The sequence below is a fragment of the Salminus brasiliensis genome, chromosome 20 (genome assembly GCF_030463535.1).
Source record: "Salminus brasiliensis chromosome 20, fSalBra1.hap2, whole genome shotgun sequence".
NCBI classification, from domain to species: Eukaryota; Metazoa; Chordata; class Actinopteri; order Characiformes; family Bryconidae; genus Salminus; species Salminus brasiliensis.
The window spans coordinates 16,382,367-16,396,146 of record NC_132897.1 but is presented as its reverse complement, the minus strand read 5'-3'; the positions used below and the strand labels follow the sequence as shown (position 1 = coordinate 16,396,146).

Below are 13,780 nucleotides of genomic sequence, written 5' to 3'. Positions count from 1 at the left end.
GAAAATGTAGTCGACTTGGATTATTGCATAAACTAACCCACCAGCTCTCATAACTGGTGAATTAAACGTGAACGAAAACAGCAGAAAGCATCTGTACAAGTAGTGTCACATCAGATAAACCTAGTTAACGTAATAGGAACTACAGGAGCTGCAGTCATAATGCATTAATGAATAGCACATTAATTGGATCTATGGAAATCACTGCTCTGAGAGACAGACAAATATCCAGTAGTTATTCTCCGCAGTGCTGTAGGCCACTCTTTTTGGACAAATGGTTTCTGCATGATCTAAGCAGGTAATGTTTTTAATGTATTTCAGAAAATGAAACTGAAAGTAGGGATGCTTGTTATCTCGTTTTAGCATCGTCATCGCAATGCGGGCATGTACGATAGTCACATAAAGGAAACATGTCTATGTCAGATTATATCTGCACAATATCATTTATTTCACTCCAATCTTGGATTTATTCTTAATGTATAATAGTGCATTATCAATATCACGACATGTTGGATCACTGACGTTTCCTGCATTGTTAAATATCGCAATATAAACTATAAGCTATTGCATCAATTATTTCCACATGTATTTTCGCAGCTCTAATTGAAAGTGTAATAAAAGATCAAAATAAATAAATAATACATAAATTAAAAATGCTCCTAAATTCAGCCATGTCACTCCACTGCTGCGTTCTCTCCACTGGCTTCCTGTAGCTGCTTCCCACATCAGATTCAAAACGCTGACCCTGGCCTACAAAGCCAAGAAAGGACCAGCCCCTCCGTACTTGATGGCAATGGTCAAAAGCCGATCTGCACCAAGAGCCCTTCCAGTATCACGTACGGCTCGGCTTGACCCGCCATCCCTCAAAATCCACGGAAGACGAGCGTCCAGCCTTTTTTCTGTCCTGGCACCAAAGTGGTGGAACGAGCTTCCTCTGGGTGTCTGAACGGCAGAGTCGCTCACGGTCTTCAAATGCAGACTGAAGACCCACCTCTTCCCAGAGTTCTTGGGCGAATATCAGAGTGGTCACCCTATTGACTTGTGTCTAGTAGTGTCTGAACTTAGAGGTATCTTTGAATTATTAGTCTATTCAAACTAGCTGAGGTTATTCTTGAGTTAATAGTAAAGCACTTTTGTAAGTCGCTCTGGAGAAGAATGTCTGCTAAATGCCTTAAATGTAAATGTACACCTGTCAATCCCTAATGAGTCACCTTTCCAGTCTACAAGGTCTCTGGGCAACCTTGACTCAAACGACTGGGTTTTTTTAGAAATCAATACTCAGCTCTAGGGGTTGTGATTATTGGGGTTTATTTTGTTAGGTGGCGAACTCTGGACCTTTGATTTACCTGATCTTAAACCATCTCTGTAGACTATGGAATTCTGTAGAATCGATGCAAACACTTGTAACACATGTACAAATACTGACAGTCGAGTTCCATCTTTACCTTTACCTCAGTCTTTACCATTGCTGACTCAGATATGCAACTGCACACAAAGCTTGCATCTAGTACTGACAACAGAATAAGACACTCTTCAGCAGATGGACCTGATAAATCGTTCAATGCATTAAGCCAGACGTGAGCTAGAGGGATTTAAAGCTGGTCAGCATTGAGCTGTGGAGCAGGGGAACTGTGTTCTCTTGTTCTCTGGAATGATAGTGCATCATCCAATAGTTTTGGATGAGGCACTTTTACGCTGTTATTGCTGAATGCAATCAAATCCTCACAGCAATGCGTTAGAATCTAGTAGAACGCCTTACCTTGACAGTAGAGACTCCAACAACAGCATGATACTTTTTTTTTTTTAAATACCATAATAAATAAGAAAGTGTCCCAATACTTAAGTCCAAATAGTGTAAAAACAAAAGGCACATACTTCTAATTTATTTTGTATTAAAAATGTATTATGTTGAGACACTACTGTATCTTCTTTGGTTTTGCACGTGAGCAACAATGTAGCTTCATCTGCCAGAAGACACTCTGATCCTTGCTGACCTTCACTTTAGGTGTCCTCAGTAATTCCTAAAGCAAATCCAAAGACTGCAGAGCCAAAAACTAAGCTTTCTAGTAAGGAATGAAAATGGGGCTTGGATTATGCAAACAGGACATTAGCTGTCTTCTACACACTGGCCTTCATTAACTGTTCATCAGGTTTAACCTCTATGGTTGCAGAAAGGACAGAATGGTGTCACACACACACACACACACACACACACACACACACACAGAGTCACCTGGAGCCATGCTGTTTGCCACCTATTGCACACCTGTCTGTTCACTGACTCATGCTGATGGATGCTTGGGAGCAAAAAGCTCGCACTCTATTTAGATGCAGTCACTGTACACAGCCCGTGAGTCAGGTTCTTTGGTTCTGAACAGCCGTATTTTGTGTAATCTACAGCAAACATCTGTCTGCTTCTTCCATCATAGAAAACCAGGTGTGCGTGTCACTCGCCAGCTGTAGTGCACCACATGCCTTCATGTGAACTTTCATGGTAAAGAAGACGTGAAGAATACGCCTGGGCTTTTAACCAAGATGGAGGGAGAGGTCAGTCATTTTCTGTGCTTGTCCGGCACTTCGCCCTTCCATGTTTGTCCAACTGAATAATAAAAAAAAGAGGCATAAATATGATGCTACCCAACAGACCAATCACAGTTGTTGCGGTCTGCGCAGCCATGGCGCGTAGTTACATTTCTGGGGGCGTGTAGGGTACGGCATAGGGTAGGCGGCTATGCATAGGCTACAGTGTAGATCTGACCAAGATGCATAAGTTGGCCTTAAGTGTAATTATTTGCAAGCTATAAAATAAAAGGTATTTGACAGTGCCAACACTGGTCCCGCAACGTCCTTTCATAACCCCATAAAGCCGCATGAACGAAAGTTACGATAACGTGTTCGACCCTGTTAACGGTTATCCGCTTGCATAGCCTATACTTCAGTGAAATATTCCATTGTGTGCATTGTTGAAGTAATCATAGTCCAAAATATGAGTTTGCATAATGTTAGTATTTATTTAAATTACTGCAATATTGGCTACAATCAATTATCGGACCAAAGCTATACTAGAGGTTTAGCTTTTAAAATTCCTATCTATTCTATTCTTCTACTAATGGAAACCATGACGCTAACATCAGAACGGCTGCAAAGTTCAGCATATGGCCCTCCACATCTAGTGAGCTCATCTCTAGGGAATGATTCACTAAGCAAACTCCAAACACAGTTAAAAAAAAAAAGAAAAAGACGGTCTGCGGGTTGCAGGGATCTGATTTACAGCTACAGCACAGCCAACCTTGCCATTCTAGTGCTCAATGCCAGTGAATAAATTAATGAATGTCTTGCGTACATGATTTAGATGTTCCCTAAGGGGGACGTGGCCAGCACTGAGCTGGACTGAGATGGGTAGTAGGGAAGGGTTCATCACAGACCAACAAAAAATGATCAAACGAAAGAGCAGAGCCAAGGGGTCATTTCCAGCTCAGTATGCGAAGGCTGTGTGTGTGTGTGTGTGTGGGGGGGGGGGGGGGGGGGGTTGGCTGCAACAACAGCGAGGGCCACACACAAATGTCAGAGGTGAGCCTCTGTAGGAAAAAAGAAGCCTTAATTCATGTCTGCACCCTCAAAGGAGACAATGCAGAGCACTTGCGGAAGGCTCTCATATGCAAATGGCGCCCTATGCAGGGCACAATGCACAGACGTCGCCATACTGGCTATAATCATATTCAAGTGGCCACTGCCTAATGAAAAGAGCTCGAAGATTTGCTATTTACAGTACATTTACTAAGGTTTTGCAGGGAGACGTTTGAGTATGTGATCTCCTTTTGGCCATTTCACATCAGCATGGTAATGCAGTATTAACATTTTGGCACAAGGCACCATAATTAGGCAGTCGTCCTGTTGCTCTTCTAAAGAGCTCATCAACGAGAAACAATGACGACCACAAGCATGTACCACACAGCCCTGTCTTTCCTTTGTATTATTAGGTCATGTAATAAGACTCTAGGAAATCAAAATACCCGTTTCCCTAGTAAACGAACCAGTAAATGAATAAAGGTGATTTACATTAAATTTTAAATTAATCTTAAACCTTAAAGACCATATTTTCAACATTTTAAACATGATTACTGTTTAAAAAGTTTGGGCACAAGAATTGAGCTCTCCTAACTTTTACCTGCAATCGTTTATAATAGCTAAGGCATTGCTAAGGGTCGCAGTCATTGTTAGAAGAGTCAAGGCGTTGCAAATTATAAAGCTTTATAAGGCCTTCCTGACTTCTCAAACCTGGTCCCAACAATTAGCAACCATGTGCCTCCTCAAGCAGTTGCATAGCACTAGGAGACGGTTATAAGAAGATGGCTAGCTTTGCTTTCAGGTAGCTGTTTCCTCAGTTTTTAAAGTAATTAAGAAATGACAGTTAAGAGGAATGGTAGCAGTCATGTTTCCGAGAGAACTGATCATAGGGTTGCAAGGAAGGCTCTGGAGTAGTGCTGCACTATTCTACTGTGCAGCAACACCAGCAAAAATAGAACATTGGTGGACGAGTGAACAGAAAAAAGGCCTATGCTATGTCCTTACGACAAAATGCAGTGTCAGAAGTTCTTAAATAAAAACCTGATGGGGTCTGGACACAAATCCTGTGGCCTGATGAAGTTAAAATATGAGCTATCGTGTGTTGCAACTAATGGCACGAGAAATATTACACTAGTAGAGAGAAGAATGAATTCAATTAAATACCAGCAAATTCTGGGAGTAAACATCAGATGAAGATGAAAAGAGGATGGCATCTGCAGCAGAATGTTTTTGTTTATTATTATTTTGACAAAACAGTAAATACAGATTTACATATTAAGTGCAAAACTGTAGGTTCAGACAATAGTCAGCAGGGCAGTGGGGTGTTTATATTGATTATTAAGGTCTATGTGATCTAGTGTATTTATGCCATTACCTACACAAAGAAATATGCTGAAAATAATGAGCCCACACACTGGCAGCATCATTTATCGTAAAAAGCCCAAACTATAGCCATGACATTTTCTCGTAGTCAAGTAATTACTGGAAATTCTAAGGTTTCGAATTGGGTGCATTTCATTTTCAGCGTCAACCTCATCATGGCAGACCTAAATCCTAAACGGACCTCAAAATCCACAATGGACTACCTTGAGAGAAGCAAGCCTCCGGTTTTGCTGTGGCCCTCACAGTCCCCTGATCTAAACATCTTAAAAATGTTATGGATGGAGAAGTACTGAATATGGGGAGTGCTTAAACTTTTGATTTTTTCTTATTTTAAAACTGTAAAAATCTCGCTTGAAATAAAAAAAAAAAAAAGAGATGCCCTAACATTTGCATGCTACTGTATATAGGTTACTATAAAATCCTGATTGGCGCTGCCATTAACAGGAGGAGAGTAACCTAAGAATGCATGCAGCTGTTAAGCAAGATCCTCCTCCATTAGAACTAGTTCCGTTTTAGACCTCATGTCTGATCGGGGCTATAAAGTCATTTGTTCCCTACTTCCATATGACTTAAGTATGCATTTTTCCCATTTCATGACAAGCCTGTGTATCTTCTAAACAGCTGGTTTCCACCAGCAGACACGTGTCATCATTATATATCCCCTCTTTGACAAAAAAAAAAAAGATCTCAAAGGGAATTTCCTGTAAAATATAAGGAAACAATGACCTGCATTGTGTTTTGAAATGATGCTTTGTGCTCGGCCCACTAGATGTAAACACTAGGAACAGTTCTTACACCCCCCCCCCAAAAAAAAAACAAAAAAAAACTAGTATTTAAAGTAGTTGGAGTTTCCCTTCAAATTCAAAATATACTTCTTGTCAAAGTAAAAAGGGAGCAACATGTGGGAAGGTCGGGATAATGGTGATGAATAATGTGATACTACCATATGATTACAGAGCAAGTCAAGCTTCTCTGTGGAATTCCTTCTGGGAAAAACTTTACCACAAGCAGAGCAGGGAACCATTTAACAGCAATATGTCTATTTATAATATCAGCTGGGTTTTCCAGCAAATGACCTGGTTGGTTGGATGAAGTCTGGCCTTTACCATGTAGGTCAAAGAGTATGTACTGGAAAACAATGCTCCAAAACAAGGCTAATAAAGCTAACAGGCAACCAGGCCTAAATTCCGACACCGCTGAAAGTTACAGGCTCCATTCCTGGAGGCCGGTCTCCAACAAAGTTGGGGTGGTTGACCTGCTGAGTAGGGTGAGTACCAAAGAGCCAGGCCCTCCCTGGTCCAAGTGTTGGCCCTACTGCTGGGAGAGGTGTTCGACCCCCCCGGTGCAGGAGTCCTTTAACCCGACGGAACAAGTGGCAGTTCGAAAAGATGCTGGCACGCTACCCTTCACCTTTCCAGCTTGGTACTGCGAAAATGATTGCTTTAAATTTTTGATACTTTGTTAAAAAACGTATCAAGCATTCCGAGAATCTTAGCGCCTGTTCTGCAAGTGGGTGGAACTGAGTGTACAGTGATATAACGCAGAGACAAAGCCCTCGAATGCAGCATCAGTCAGCTTGATAAAACCTCACATCTGGCCAAGTTTACATTAATCCATCTGACACTACTCAGCACAGAGGGAGGAAGCCTTTGTTACAGCCTGCAACACACACCCATATGAGCGCTGTACCTTTTTTATGTGGATTGTTTAAATACTGGACGGGCCGTCACGTCTGCATTTGCTTTATATAATGAAGTGTTGGTCATGATGAACTAACTAGAGGCTGCAACTGGAAACTACATGTCCTACAAGTCAGGACAAATTGAGCAGGTGATAAGTGGTAGCAGAATCACAACAAACAGCAGTCACTCAAATCTTCCCTGCGACTGAATTTCATGGGTACCACTTCTTGATCGTCAACCAAGCAAAAATATGATTAATTCTGGACCATGCGTCTGGGTCTACACCAAGCTGACACAGCTTCACTTTCTGCCAGCAAAAGCATTTTGGGAGAGACATGCTAAAAATGCATCCTGTCTCTCGGACACAGGTCTAAAAAGAATGTTTGCCCTTACTCTAAAACATGCAGCTTCACACCAGTGAAATGTCGGTTGCTTTATTCCTACATGTAATAAAATAGGGAATTCCTGCATGAAATGATTCTTAGTCTCCTTGTGCAGTACATAAACGAGCAAACCTCCAAGCAAACGCTGCTAAGTAAGGAATGGGCACCAGACCAAAGCAAGACAAGAGAGTGAGCGAGAGACACAAGAAAGAGTAGAGTAGAGCAGAGCCGAGCAAGAGGCCTGTGCCTTTTCAGAAGTTTACAATGATCAATCTCGTTCTACAGTAATCCTAGTGTCTACTTCTTTCTCCAAACAGCTGGAACGCAACTGGCGCTGTGTGTATCTGTGTGTATCTGTGGGTGTGACAGTTTGGTCTAGTTGAAGGTCACTGTTTTTTCTGGAGTTTTTTTTTTTATATAAACCCAGCACAGGAAAAAATGACCTAGGAAACTGCTTGGTGTTGGTATTCAAAACGTCCTAAAAGAAACACTTCAGCATTCAGAATATTAAGGTAAGTCAGGGACCTTAGTAGGGATTCAATGTCGATTCCATTCTGAAATGCTTAGAGGTAGGTGGTACATGTCTTAAGTAACATCCACATGAATGCCAGAACCCAAGGTTTCTCAGCAGCACATGCCCAGAGCTTCACACTCCCTTCAGCAGTCCTTCAGCTTGCCTCCTTCCCATTGTGCAGCCTGGTGGCATCAAGGTAAGTGGTCGTCCTAATGATGTAAACGGAAATGTAGATCAGTGAGCCTTGGGCACCCGTGAGCCTGTTGTTGGTTCACGAGGAATTTTTCTACTCACTGCACACCAGGAACATGCCACTTGCCGTCGCCTAGCCTTCGCAATTCGGCCATTCTGCTGGCCAACATCAACTTTAAGCACTGACTGCCCACTTGCTGGATATACGTACATATAATTTCTGCTTCTTTCTTTTCGAGGTCTTGATGGGTCCAGAGGCAGGAATACACCCTGGACAGGGCACAAGTCCATTTGAGGATACTCCACACACCCATTCGCTCACACCTGGGGGCAATTTAGCATCGCCAGTTCACCTAGCACCGAGTACCTGGAAGAAACCTGCCAACAGACACGTGGAGAGCCCACCAAACACCTCACAGGAAGTGATCTAAGCGTGGATCAGACTTAGAACAGTCTTATGGTGCTATGATTACTAGGCAAACAAACATAGGAAATGGGAAATTTGAAAACAATAAAAAGATGTAGTGTTTGCAGAAACATGAAAGCAACGTAAGGGCTTCATACATCAGCTCCAGTGCGGTACCTGCAGGCATCGACACAATCTTCAAGACTTTCATTCTGCTGTCCTGCTCTACTCACAGCCCATCACAACAGCAGGAGACCTATAATAGACATGCTCTTTCTGTAAAGTGCTGTCCCTGGACGGATGAGCAACGTGGTGCGTTCTGGGCAGTATGCCATTCCCCAACTTACCCTCACCGCTCCGCTCTCTTATCTGTCTCCGGGAACCAGAGGTTCACCATCTCAGCACTTCCCTGCTTCCCTTTTCTTTGCTCCACAGCGCACACATCTTGACTGCTCACTTTTTCCACCATGTCTTCTGTGAACCAGGCACAATACATTGGTTGTTAGCGCTTATCCTAATACTGATATGGCGTTAGGCTGCGTCAACATAAATTCCTTCAGTCACAGAAAAGCAGGTCGGTTTCTCTTGTTGTAGTGAAAAGAACGTTACATTACAGCTGAAATATGCAGCAGTATAACTGCAATTTTCTCAGGCGTCCCTACTCTAAACCATACGCCGAAGGTAGCTACAGGCATTTGGAGTGTGCAAGTTAAAGGTTCGCAAATATTTAAACGGAGGACGAGGCTGTCGAGATAAAATAAAGTTTACAGAAGTCTGTTTACCGTGATAGATTCTCGTCATGCAGTTTAAAAACTTGGCTCCAGAAACACAAATCTTCACTGGTTTACAAGGCTTTTATACACTGGCTGCCACAGAAGCCAGCAGACATAGGCCAAAGACAGGCCACAAATTAAAGAGCAAGTTATAAAAATGTATGTCGTCTGTTTTGCAGAAAGTGAAAGACTGCTGCTGTGAGGACCACCTAATTGTTATCACGTGAAAGTATCATTAAGCAAATGAGACCTAATTCAAATAAGAACGAAGTTTGGATTTTTACTCATATAAAAAGTTGTAGTTTAACTCCACTGAGGTTAACTGCTTGGGACTGAAACTGTTAACTGAATTATATACTGCATTGTCTAGAAGTCTATTATATACAAACCACATGCATATATTAAGAACCAGGTCTTTAAAAGGGTATTCCACCACTTTTTCAATAGCTGCATAATTAAAAAGGTTTTTTTTTTGTTGTAAAAATGCTCCGTTTTAGAGCTACACTGCGCAAACTATTGCACTAAACGGATATGAGCATGAGGCCCAAGATGCTGACATGCAGTACTTTTGGAATACGAAATGGGCCTAAGGTGTATTTGCAAACCCTCATAGGGGCAAAATGGTTTGTATAGAGTGTTACAAGTCAAAACAGGTGTACATATTTCTTAGAATTTTTCTCAGCTTTTTTTAATGACTATGAAACTCATGAGACACATGTAGGATTACTGATCGATCTGTATTGGATCTGTATTGGAGACATCATGACCCCTGGTACGAGTCAGTAAGTTCTGGTCAGGGTCAACTTGTTAAGAAATGATTTTTTTTTTTTTTAAACGTTAAACCGCTGTGTACTGTACTTTCTCCACAGCCCCGATTTAGCCGTTCACAGTCAACACAGTCAACGAAAGCATCTCAAAAACGGCAGAGCGTAACAAACTCCAGTACATGTGCTGGTGGATGGTGTGTGCTGCTGTTCTGGATTCATCGGCCTAATACTTTTGGTCCTCCTACTCGAGTTGGGTGCTTTCACTTCTGTGAGTCATTATTACAGGGAACGAACAACACTTTCAGTGGAACATGGCTTCACATGCCCTCACAGAGCAGATGAAAAAATCAGCCCTGATGAGAACTTGGCAGAGAGGGACGAATAGGACTCGATGTATGTGATTGAACAAATGGAGGGGCAAATAAAGCTGTGCCTGTTTCTGTGTGGTGTAATTCCACACCTTCGGAGGGGCAGTGGTGGCTCAGCGGTTAGAGCGCCAGGCTATCGATAACAGGGTTGTGGGTTCGATTCCCGGGCTCGGCAAGCTGCCACTGTTGGGCCCTTGAGCAAGGCCCTTTACCCTCTCTGCTCCCCAGGTGCTGGAGTTGGCTGCCCACCGCTGTGTTCGCTACCACAGATGGGTTAAATGCGGAGGACACATTTCGCTGTACAGTGTACAGTGACAAATACGTGCACCTTCACCTTTAATGCCATCTACAGACAGGGTTGGACTCGCATACTCAAGCTATTTCTGTAAAATTCACTTCAGATAAATGTAACTTTTAATCATAAGTAGCTACAAGAACAGAATAACTTACAGGGCCCAGTCAGGAGAAGTACAAGCCCATGTAAATCATACCGGACTATGCAAATACTACCGTTCCTACCCACCTCTGGACTCGGCCCTCACTTCTGAGTAAACCCTCTTCTAGCTCTACTAGTTCCATGTGACTGAGGCCGTTATACCTGGACTATACCCTACATTATATGTCAATTACGTACAAAATGCCTCGGAAATTGAGTTTGCCACACTACAGGGGTGGCTGTAAAGCTCTGTAGCTACTGAAAAAGAAAATAACCCAGAAAACAATGGGAGGCTATTAGGAGTATCAGTTCCACACAAGTGGACGAGCAGCTGCTGAGGCTGGAGACTGGAGACTGGAGAGGTTCGAGACCACGCCAGATGTGTTCAGACAGATGCAGAAGCAGAGGCAGCAGGGGTTCCAGAACCCCCTCGAACCTCCAGGCTGCCCTCCAGGCTGCCGTGTCCAGCAGGCGCCGTTATGCCACGGCGCGTCTGTTAAGAGCCGCGGCCACTCGACGAGAACCAGCTAGCCAAGGCTGGTAAACAAAAGCGTGAGCAGCCTGGAGTCAGAGGTGCTGACAGACTCTGGGTCAAGGATCCTCAGGTTCAGCCAGGTTCGCCATCTGCTGAAGAAGTAGCCTAGCTAGCTACCGTTAGATGTCCTCCTGTGGGTTGTTATGGAAACGCGGCGCTAGTTATGGAGCATTACTTCATACATTTGAACGGGGGGCTCGGCTTTACTTCCACAGCAGGACCAACGGGCAAACCCTTCCTCTGCGAAAGGAGGAGAAGGAGAAGGGGAAGGAGGAGGAGGAGGAGGAGGAGGGGGAGGTGGGAACACCAAAATAGCCGCTCACTCACCGTTGCGCTCCCTTTCTTTCAGCAGTTTGGACTTCCAAATCTAGCGGTCGAGTGAAGTTGGAGAGGAGACTCGACTCCTGTTCTTTGTGAACCGACTCTCGGTGTGAACGCAGACCGACTCAGGTCGAGTCTAATCCTCGGACTCGGAGGAATGAGCGGTGCTCGCTCCCTCGCTCCCTCGCTCGTTATGCTGGGAGAAGCCCCGAGCAGCCCGGGTACGACTCTGTAACTCAGGCGGCCCCCTTCACTGTAACACCCGCTCGTTCCTCCACTTCTTCTCATGAAAAGTGACTCCGGAGTGCTATAAAAAAAAAAAATATATATATATATATTAAAAATAAATAACTAAACTAACTCCTCTCCAGCAGCCTGTTTGTGGAGGATGCAGTGTGGCCGGGCTCGGGTCAACACGAGTGTGCCGCTTGGTGGCCAAACTGGTGGGAGGAGCCCCTCATTGATGAGGTCGTTCTCCTCCGACCAATCAGAAGTGAGCCTGCTCATAAACACAAACCCCAGCCGGCCTCGCTTTACACCCAGACGGCGTTTCAGCGGCAGTCATAACACAGCAGGGAAGGCCGTGTTCTGGGTAAACTGAGAAAGCCTACTTGGTGAATCTTTGTTTATAAAATTGAACACATGCTCTTATGCCAATGTTTGGCCTCCTCTCATTCCATTTCACGTGTCACTGTTTTTTTTTTTTTTGTGTATTAAAAGAAAAGAAGAAATAAGTTCACAACCTCCACATAGACACACTTCTAAAGTCACACAGTTACAGTACCGGCACTTTTTTTTTCTCCAGAAAATAAATATCAACTGCTGTCTGAAATGTAAAATGTTGAAAATCTGTCATTTGACCAGGGGTGCCCAAACTTTTGCATAGGACTCTTATGGAAAAAATATAACGGACTAATAAGACATCATTTTAGTATATGCCACATAATTGTGCTTAGAAATGTGTAGAAGTTCCTCTCTTATTCCTCTATATCACAATTATGAGCGCATTATTGCGACTATACTACAGTCCTGATTTCTCCTTTACAACATCCAGAGAGATCACTCAGGTGCTTGTTCAGTCTCTTGTCATTTCAAGACTTGACTACTGCAACTCTCCTCTGGCTGGTCTCCCTCTGCGCACCATCAGGCCCCTGCAGCTCATCCAGAATGTAGAGGCACGGGTCGTCTTCAATGTCCATAAATTCAGCCATGTCACTCCACTGCTGCGTTCTCTCCACTGGCTTTCTGTAGCTGCTTCCCGCATCAGATTTAAAACCCTGACGCTGGCCTACAAAGCCAAGACTGGACCAGCCTCTCCGCACTTGATGGCAATGGTCAAAAGCAGATCTGCACCAAGAGCCCTTCCAGTATCACGTACGGCTCGGCTTGACCCGCCATCCCTCAAAATCCAGGTAAGACAAGCGTCCAGGCAGCGAAATGTGTCCTCCACATCTGTGGTAGTGAACACACTCACAAACATTAGTGAACTAGGGGCAGTGAGCAGTCGACTCCAGCACCCAGGGAGCATAGAGGGTGAAGGGCCCTGCTCAAGGGCCCAATAGTGGCAGCTTGCCAAGCCCAGGTATCAAACCCGCAGCCCTGTCATCAATAGTCTGGAGCTCAAACCGGTGAGCCACCACTGCCCAAGAGCACTTGGGCAAAGTGTAGTGCAGAGTATTGTGGTCTTGATACTGACTTTTGTGTTTAGTAGTATCTAAGCTTAGAGGTATCTTTTGGATCCTAGTCTATACAAACTAGCTAAGGGTATTTTCAGATTAATTAACACCTGTAAAAAGAGAAAAACTGGCAGAGCGCTGCTGCCTTTAAGCACCGAGGGTCATGCAGCTCTCTGTTCTCCTTGTCCATGTTCGGAGAGCCCAACTGTGGTCTAATGTCAGATGTCGGCCCTTACTGTAGTGTTTTTGTTGAGGTGGCAAGACATTAGCAGCAGATCATTGAAGTCCTGTAAGCTGTGAGGTGGAGGTGGGGCCTCAGTGAGCCCATGACCCTGTCACCTGTTCACTGGTTGTCCTTTATTATGACCTACTTTTGGTAGGTACTGACCACCACATACCACAGAAACCCCACAAGACCTGCCTGAGATGAGGTTTTTGAGATGAGGTGCTGTGAAGCTATTGGCCTCAGTGAGGCTGTGTGCAGAGATTTCCGTGTGACTAGCCAATCACAGAGCGTGTAACACAGCGAATGCTAAATTAGATCAGTGCATAGTCACGGGCTTTGACTGCGATGCAGAATACAGTTCCTGACATGTTTTACTTCTCGTACAGATTAAGCATTAGTGAAGCACTCTTTTGGGAATCCCCTCTGTCTAAATCTGCCTGGGCAGGATGAAGCTGGCTGGGTAATAGGTTTAAAAAAGCAGATTTTAAAACATTAAATACTATTAAATCTTCCCTTTTAAAGTTCATTATTCCACACAAAGAAAAAAACACAGT

General features: G+C 43.8%; 1 protein-coding gene across 1 annotated transcript in view; it reads right to left on the bottom strand.

Moving 5' to 3' along the window:
* pdzd2 (PDZ domain containing 2) overlaps window positions 1–11,423 on the bottom strand; it is a 92,781-nt gene extending 81,358 nt beyond the window's left edge. The window contains exon 1 of the mRNA XM_072664358.1: window positions 11,331–11,423. The gene's annotated coding sequence lies outside the window, so the exon portion shown is untranslated. The remainder of the gene's footprint in view (window positions 1–11,330) is intronic.
* Window positions 11,424–13,780: the final 2,357 nt, after the last annotated feature.